Consider the following 9,011-nt stretch of genomic DNA (forward strand, 5'->3'; position numbering starts at 1 on the left):
ATTTTCTGTAACATTTTCCCTCTATCTCCCCTTCCCTCTCCCCACTGAAAACCCTCTATGTGATTCCCATTTCTGTGATTCTGTTCCTGTTCTAGTTTGTTTAGTTTTTGTTATTTAGGTTCAGTTGTTGATAGTTGTGACTTTGTTTTCATTTTACTGTTCATATTGTTGATCTTCTTCTTTCTCTTAGATAAGTCTTTTTAACATTTCATATAACAAGGGTTTGGGGATGGTGAACTCCTTTAACTTGACCTTATCTGGGAAGCACTTTATCTGCCCTTCCATTCTAAATGATAGCTTTGCTGGATACAGTAATCTTGGGTGTAGATTGTGTTGCCATTCTTCAAGGCCAGGCAGGTTCATGGTATTCATGCAGACAAAAAAATATTCATGGAGCCATTGGGATGTCTGGCATGCCTTTATTCATGGGTGAGCAAGCCACGCATGCCACAAACTATGTGTCTATCTCCATGTCTCATGTTATGGCTCCTGCTCCCCAGTGTGGCACCCATCATGGCGCTTGTCTCTTTGTGTTTCTCTCATCATCATGGCCCCCAGCAGGGATTCCCTACCTCTTTAAGTACTAGAGGGGAACAAAGCCGGAAAACCACTAGAACATTATATAACATAACATAATTGTGTGCATCTGTGGTCACTTCATGTTATGGGAACAGTTTATCAGACCCAGTCTCAAGGCTATGAGAACACTGGTTATCAGGCCCCTCCAAGGCTATGGGAACACTGCTCCCCTTAGTTTCCCAGAAACCTGGGTGAGGAAGCCAGACTGCCTCCACTTACCCTACATAAGTCCTTGCCTTTCATGACTTGGAATATTTCTTTCCAACCCCTTCTTGCCTCCAAGGTTTCTTTTGAGAAATCAGCTGATAGTCTTCTGCGAACTCCTTTGTAGGTAACTGCCTCCTTTTCTCTTGCTGCTTTTAAGATTCTGTCCTTGTCTTTAATCTTGGGTAATGTAATTATGATGTGTCTTGGTTTGTGCTTCCTTGGGTTCAATTTCTTTGGGACTCTCTTGGCTTCCTGGACTTCCTGAAGTATATTTCCTTCACCAGACTAGGGACATTTTCCTTCATTATTTGTTTAAATAAGTTTTCAGTTTCTTGCTCTTCCTCTTCTTCTGGCACCCCTATGATTCACATGTTGGAATATTTAAAGTTGTCCCAGCAGTTCCTAAGCCTCTCCTCATTTTTTTGAATTCTCGTTTCTTCATTCTGTTTTGGTTGGATGTTTATTTCTTCCCTTTGTTCCAAATCATTGATTTGTGTCCCAGTTTACTTCTCTTCACTGTTTGTTTCCTGTACATTTTTGCTTTATTTCATTTTGTGTAGCCTTCATTTCTTTGTTTATTTTGCAGCCAAGCTCAATCAGTTCTGTCAGCATCCTGAGTTCCAGTGTTTTGACCTCTGTATCAGATACTTTGTCTATCTCCTCATTGCTTAGCTCTTTTTCAGGAGTTGTGATCTGTTCTTTCATTTGGGCCATATTTCTTTGTCTCAGTGTACCTGTTATGTTGTAAGGGGATGGAGCCTTAGGTATTCTCCAAGGCAGGGTGACCCTCTTTGCTGCCTAGTGGTACTGTCTGTTGGGGAGGGGTCAGAGAGGGAATAATGCCATTTGCTCTGCTCTAGTTCCACTTTCCAATGAACTCTCCTGTGAAACTGGGAGTTTCTCCTGCCATGGCAACCCCTGCAGTATTTTACAGCTAGCTTTGAGTCTTTATTTTCCCAGTTAGCCAGCCTCTCCTTGCCCGTGTGGTCCACTGCCTTGCCACTGGTCCTCTCTGTTTGCTCGGCTGCCTGTCTCCGCCCCTCCTATCTGTCTGGTTGAATGTTTCTTTAAATCCTTGGTCTTTGGACTTCCATGCAGTTTGCTATTCTGGCAGTTTGGGTTGTTTATTGTTTTTAAATTGGTTGTTATCCTTTTGGTTGTGCGAGGAAGCAAAGTATTTCTCTCTACTTTTCCATCTTGGCTGGAACCCTGGTTGTCTTTTTATTTTGTTGATGATTTCCTTTGCTGTGCAAACAACTTTTTAGTAGATGCAGTCCCATTTGTTTAGTTTTTATTTTGTTTCCCTTGCCTAAGGTGAAATTCAAATTGGATCAAAGACTTAAATGTTAGACCCAGAACCATAAAAATCCTAGAAGAAAATAGGCAGTAAGATCACATTTAAACAAAATAGACTTTATTTTTTTAGAACAGTTTTAGGTTCACAGCAATACTGAATAGCATGTACAGAGTTTTCCCATCTACTCCCTGCCCTGACATACACATAGACTTCCCTACTATTAAAATCCTGCACCAAAGTATTACATTTGTTAAAGCTGATGACCTGGCATTGACATATCATTATCACCCAAAGTACAGTACAGTCTTGGTGTTGTATATTCTGTGGCTTTGGGCAAATGTGTAATGACATGTGTTAACCATTGTAGCTTCATACAGAGTAGTTTCCCTGCCCTAACAATCCTCTGTGCTCTTCCTACTTCTCACCCTCCCCCCTAGTTCCAGGCAATCAGCGATCTTTTTTCTTTCTCTATAGTTTTGCCTTTTTCAGAATGGCATATATTTGGAATCATACAGTATGTAGCCTCTTCAGATTAGCTGTTCACTTAGTAATATGCATTTAAGATTCCTCTAGTCTTTTCATGGCTAAATAGCTCATTTCTTCTTAGCACTAAATAATGTTCCATCATATGGATATAGCACAGTTTTTTATACATTCTCTTAGTGAAGAACACCCTGATTTTCTCCAAATTCTGTCAGTTATGAATAAAGCTGCTGCAAACATCCTTGTGCAAGTTTTTGGGTGGGCATATGTTTTAACTCATTTGGGTATATAACAAGGAGCAGGATGGCCTTGACTGGCATGGCTGAATGGGTTGGGCATTGTTCCAAAAACCAAAAGGCTACAGGCTAGATTCCCAATCAGGGCACATGCCTGGGTTGTGGGTCAGGTTCCCAGTTGAGAGCATGTAAAAGGCAACAAACCAATGTGTCTCTCCCATATCAATGTTTCTCTCCCTCCATTCTCCTCTCTCTAAAAATAAATATATTTTTAAAAATTAAAAAAGGAGAAGGATGGCTGGATTGTATGGTAAGAATATGTTTCATTTTGTAAAATCCTATGAAACTGTCTTCCAAAGTACTGTAGCATATCACATTCCCATCAGCAATGAATGAGAGTTCCTGTTGTTCTACATCCTCACCAACATTTGGTGTTGTCAGGGTTCTGGATTTTGGTCATTCTAATAGATATGTTCTGGTGTCTCATTACTGTTTTATTTCATAGTTCCCTAATTACATACAATGTTGATTCTATTTACATATGCTTATTTGCCATCTGTAATCTTCTTTAGTGAGGTGACTGTTCAGATCTTTTGCCCATTTTATTAATCAGGTTGTTTGTTTTCTTATTGTTGAGTTTTAAGAGTTCTTTGTATATTATGGTGACAGTCCTTTATCAGATATGTGTTTGGCAAATATTTTTCCCAGTATCTGGCTTTCCTTCTTAATCTTTTGGGACTGTCTTTTGCAAAGCAAAAGCTGTTAATTTTAATATCAATGATTTCTTCCATGGATCAAGCCTTGGCCTGAATAAAAATTCATTGTTAAACCTAAAGTGATCTAGATTTTCTCCTTGGTTATCTTGTAGACATTTTATAGTTTTTCTTTTTACATTTATATATATATAATCTATTTTGAAGTAATTTTTATGAAAGGTCTGTATCTAGATTAATTTTTTGCATGTGCCTGTCCACTTATTTCAGCACAATTTGTTGAAAAGATGGTCATTCTCCATCATATTGCCTTTGATCTTTTGTCAAAGATCAGCAGACCATATTTGTGTGGGTCCAATAATAGGCTCTGAGTCCTGTTCCACCAATCTATTTGTCTATTTTTGGACAATACCACACTGTTTTGATTAATATAGCTTTATAGTAAAATTTTTGCCATTTAATCACTTTTATTTTTCAGTTATAGTTGACATGCAATACTATGATAGTTGCCAGACACCACAAAACCCACCAAGTGATCACTCTGACAAATCTCACACCTATCTAGCACCCATCTCACACCACACATAGCTACCAGTATACCATTAATTATATTCCTTGTGCTGCTCTCCACATCCCATGACCATTCTATAACAACTAGTTTGGAATGATTGAAGTCAGGTAGTGTTGTTCCCCTGAATTTTTCCTCTCCATGAATATTATTGTGTTGGCTATTCTGGATCTTCTGCCTCTTTTTATAAGTTTTAGAATTAGTTTGTTGATATCTACAAAATAACTTGCTGGGTTTGCTTTACTTTGAAAACTTTCTATTATGAAACTTGAGCCTGATAAGTGAAATGGGCAGTAGAGATATACTCAATTAACTCTATTCAGCATGCTGAGTTTTGCTTAACCTGGATAACCAAGGTCTCACACTATTGGTTTTCCTTTATAAAACAAGAAACCTGATTTAATATCAAATGATGATAACCACCAGCACTACAAATTTAAAAAACTACATTCAAAATCATTTTTTGGCTAGGATGTGTAGCAACTGGAATTCTTTTAAGATATTTTATTTATTTATTTTTAGAGATAGGGGAAGAGAGAGAGAAAGAGGAAGATAAACATCAATGTGTGGTTGCCTTTTATGCGCCCCTACTGGAATCCTGGCCTGCAACCTAGGCATGTGCCCTGACTGGGAATTGAACAGCCAACACTTTTGTTTGCAGAACAGCACTCAGTTCACTGAGCGACACCAACTAGGGTGCAACTAGAATTCTTATACATGGCTGGTGGGCATGTAAATTGGTATCACCACTTTGGAAAACTGCTTCTCTGTATTTTTTAAAAATTTTATTTATTTATTTTTAGAGAGGGAATGGAGGGAGAAAGAGGGCGGGGGAGAGAGAGAGAGAGAGAGAGAGAGAGAGAGAGAGAGAGAGAGAGAGACATCAATGTGCAGTTGCTGGGGGCCATGGCCTGCAACCTCAACCTAGGCATGTTCCCTGACTGAGAATCAAACCTGCGATGCCTGGTTCACAGCCCATGTTCAATCCACTGAGCTACACCAGGCAGGGCTCTGTCTTGAATAAAGATGAATATGTGCTTAACTCATGATCCAGAAATCCCGTACCCAATAAGTACATATGTGTAATCACCAGAAGCATATACAAGAAATTTCACAACAGCATTATATCAGAGTCAGAAAATAAGTTTTGATCAACAGGAGAATGGATAAATAAACTAAGATATATTCAGGTTTAACAGCTAAGAAAATGAACAAACGACTACCACAAGTGACAGCATAGATGAATCTCACAGACATAATGTTGAGTGAGAATTGTCAGAAACAAAACACTATATACTCTTTGATTATAGTCATATAAAGTTCAAAAACACTTTATATGATCATAAGTAGTGAATAGCTTTGGAAAGAAGGAGGATATGAGTGGGAAGGGGAATGAGGGAGACTTTTTGAGTTTGAGTAATATTCTATATCTTGTGTTGGGTGATGGTTACACAGGTGTTTTCATTCTGTGAAAATTCACTGAGCTGTATGTTTGTGATTTCTTTACTTTTTGGAAAGCATGTTGTTATATTTCAGTACAAATATTTATTAAAGAAACTTATAAACAAGTCAGTTGGACCTACTGAGATCTGTATGATTATCAGAGTATCTATGACAGGAAAACCATGTTTTCTCTAACTCTCACTTATTGGGAATCATAGGCCAAATAATAGATTAATCTCATGAGCTAGGGATTGCTATTTTTTAGATGAGGTGAAATTGGAAGTTTGATGTGTCTGATTTCAAAGCCCATGCTAATAGCCACTATCTGGTACTACCTTCTGTTATGATTAGAGATTTTCATTCTTACCTATTGGGTTGGCCAAAAACTTCATTTGATTTTTTTCTGTAAGATGGTTTTTCATAGAGCTTAGTTGTCTTTAAATTCATTCAAAACAATTTTGTTAGATTGTATTATGACAGCATATATCAAAAGTGGTGAATTTTTGTGTAATCATTTTAATATTGAAGGTGGATAAAAATGTGCAACACTTTCAGCATATTATGTTTCATTATATCAAGAAAGGTAAAAATGCAACTGAAAAGCAAAAAGATTTGTGCAGTGTATGGAGAAGGTGCTGTGACTGATCAAACATGTCAAAAGTGCTTTGCCAAGTTTCACACTGGAAATTTCTAGCTGGATGATGCTCCACAGCTGGGTAGACCAGTTGAAATTGATAGCGATCAACTTGAGATATTAATTGAGAACAATCAATGTTATATCCCTTGGGAGATACTAACACACTTAAAATATCCAAATTAATAAACTTATTGGTGAAAATGAAAAATATGTCTTCTATTTTACAGAGAAAACCATACAGACTTTTTGGTCAACCCCATACTTATGCTAAGCATCTGTGGCTTTGTATATTTTCTTTTCCTTTTTTGTTTTATGACACCAAGGGACAAGGAAATTCTAAGGATACCCTTAACTGTGTTTTGTGATACCAAAATAAAAGTGAAAAACATGTGTTTGCTCTAAAAATTGAACACATATATATGTATGTATTATTTTATGTATGTGTTGTGATCACAAAGCTTAGGTATACGTATGTGGTATATCATACCTTTTTTTTATCCTCACCTGAGGATATGATGATTGATGTTATAGAGAGGGGAAGGTAGGGTGAGAGAGAAGGAGAGAAACATTGATGTGAGAGAGGAAAAGTTGATCAGTTGCCTCTGGTATGTGCCTCAACCCAAGACTAAACCCACAACCTAGACTTGCACCCTGACCAGGAATTGAACCCAAGACCTTTCAGTTTTTGGGATGATGCTCCAACCAACTGAGCCACACTGTTCAGGGCTCATTATATCTTTTGAGTAAGTCTTTACTTGTTTCATAATACTTAATATTTTGTTTATCATTTGACCAAAGCTGAACACTGAGCAGGCAATCTCACTGAAATGTCTGTATTGGATATTTAATGGTTTTTCTTTTTCCTTCTCAAGAGGTACAAATTAATTCATAATCTTTCAGGGTATGCAAGTAGTTTAATTATTTCCAATGTGCATTGACTTGTACACAGAGATATTAAATTGTATCTGTCATTGTTTATCTTCTGCCCAATGATAACATTTGCTTAGATCCCCAGGAGTGTTTTCTAATTCCCCTATCATCTTGACTAGCTCTAATATTCATCCTTCCTCTGGTTCTTAATAAATTAATAAAACTGCAATCCCACCAACCACATATAGGGCTGTAGTACTTTTAACGTTTATACAGATTGAAATTTAGTCATTCATTCTTACTGTTAGCTTTCCACCTCTTAAACACTTTATAAACCATAGGTAAAGTAGTACATATTCATCCTTTAGTTACTAAATTTAATATGTAAGCACCAAAGGATATGAGAATAGCATGGTTTTCATACATGCATTTTTCTCCTAGAGGTGAGCCATTTATTTACCTACTGAATATCATAGATGATAATTCTCTGACCTTTTCCCCTTAAAAGCAGTTTGTACAGACCTGACCAATATGGCTTAGTTGGTTAGGCGCCATCCCACAGAGTGAAAGGTTGCCTGTTTGATTACGGTCAGGGCACATGCTTAGGTTGCAGTTTGGTCTCAGGTCCCAGCATGTGGGAGAGGCAACTGACTGATGTTTCTCTGTCTCACACATCTCTGTTTCTCTCCTTCTCTCTCTCTTCCTCCTTTACCCTCTCTCTAAAAATAAATAAATAAGCTTTTGCTAGATTGGGCTGGTTGGCTCCTGTTGCTGCAAAGCAACATAAGTGTGTATTCAGCTTCTCCCCAGAACCTGCCCTGTCCTGGAGCATCCAATTCTAGGGAACCTTCACCAGTGCCTGAGATGTATGAGCCCGAAGAAAACTATGCATCCTTGCAAATGTCATGTGCTGAGACACTCCACAGGAGACTGAACAGCCCTGATTCTTCCACCAGTCCCAACATAATACTATCCACTTCTGTTGAGAACAGTACAGTGAAGGAGGAAAAAGGCTAGATTAAGAAACAGAAGATCAGAACCATGTTCTCACAGACCCAGCTCTGTGTACTCAATGAAAGATTTCAGAGACAGAAATATCTCAGGCTCCAGAAGACACAAGAACTTTCTAACATTCTGAACCTTAGCTACAAAAAGACTAAGACCTTGTTCCAGAACCAGGGGATGAAATACAAGAGATGGCAGAAATATAACTGGTCAAAGAACGACAACTGTGTGACTCAGATGAGCTCAGCAACTACAGGGTACCTGGCCTCTCTTCCTATCATCACAAGGGATGTCTGGTGAAGGCTTCTGAAAGCTTTTCAGTGTGGAACAACCAGATATTCAGTAACCTATCTTGTAGCAACCATTCCTAGAACAGCCCATCTTGGAAATACTATTCCTGGATTAGTCAGACCTGGTAACATAACCAGGCTTAGAGCAGTCAGTTCTATAATTATGGAGAGGAATCCTTGCAGCCCCATACCTAGTTCCAGCAAACTCCCATCAATGACTTAGAAGTCACCTTGGAAACTGCTGGGGAAAGCTATGATGCAAAACTTCAAACCCCTAAGTATTGTGGTACCCAGCAAACCATGGGTTTATTCCCATATTACTCCATAAGCATGTAGCCTGATTCCATGAACATATAGGCATGAACATTTGATGTAATGATGGGTATATTATCCAATCTCAGTTTGGGCAGTGGCTATATATATCCTAGGATTTTTTTTCTCCTAGGATTTTTCAGTGTATCTCTGCCTTGATATGCTGGTTCTTGTACCCCTTATGCCAATTTGGAGAACTGGAGTTGGGGTATGATCAGTTTAATCAAACAAGTTTCTATAGCCTCACTACCATTATAGACAATCATTACCAAGCCCTTATTATATGAAATGTCAAAGGGACTTATCTAAGAAAAAGATGATCAAAAGTATGAACAGTAAAATGACAACAAACTCACAACTATCAACAACTG

The 9,011-nt window shown here is 38.1% G+C and overlaps 1 pseudogene; it reads left to right on the forward strand.

The window, feature by feature from the left end:
• The first annotated feature begins 6,675 nt into the window (after positions 1–6,675).
• On the forward strand, positions 6,676–8,457 carry LOC114504854 (annotated as a pseudogene).
• Positions 8,458–9,011: the final 554 nt, after the last annotated feature.

Source organism: Phyllostomus discolor, chromosome X (assembly GCF_004126475.2).
Source record: "Phyllostomus discolor isolate MPI-MPIP mPhyDis1 chromosome X, mPhyDis1.pri.v3, whole genome shotgun sequence".
NCBI lineage: Eukaryota > Metazoa > Chordata > Mammalia > Chiroptera > Phyllostomidae > Phyllostomus > Phyllostomus discolor.